Here is a 691-nt window from a genome sequence, read left to right on the forward strand (position 1 = left end):
TATGACCGGCACAAGGAGCACCCACTATCTTACATGACCAGCACAGGGAGCACCCACTATGTTACATGACCGGTTCGGAGAGCACCCAATATGTTACATGACCGGCAAGGGGAGCACCCAGTATGCTATTATTATTATTATTATTATACAGTATTTATATAGCGCCATCATATTACGCAGCGCTGTACATAGTCCATAGTTGTGTCACTAACTGGCCCTCAAAGGAGCTCACAATCTAATGTCCCTACCATAGTCATATGTGATTAATGTAGTCTAAGGTCAATTGTTAGGGAGAAGTCAGTTAACCTAACTGCATGTTTTTGGGATGTGGGAGGAAACCGGAGTATGCTATATGACCGGCACAAGGAGGACCCACTATCTTACATGACCAGCACGGGGAGCACCCAGTATATTACATGACCGGCACTGGGAGCACCCAGTATGTTACATGACCGGCACCGGGAGCACCCAGTATGTTACATGACCATGTTACATGACGGGCACAGGGAGCACCCACTATGTTACATGACCAGCACGGGGAGCACCCACCATGTTACATGACCGGCACAAGGCGCACCCACCATGTTACATGACTGGCACGGGGAGCACCCAGTATGTTACATGACCGGCACGAGGAGCACCCACTATGCTACATGACCGGTACGGGGAGCACCCACCATGTTACATGACC

This window comes from Pyxicephalus adspersus, chromosome 8 (genome assembly GCF_032062135.1).
Source record: "Pyxicephalus adspersus chromosome 8, UCB_Pads_2.0, whole genome shotgun sequence".
In the NCBI taxonomy this organism is placed as follows: Eukaryota; Metazoa; Chordata; class Amphibia; order Anura; family Pyxicephalidae; genus Pyxicephalus; species Pyxicephalus adspersus.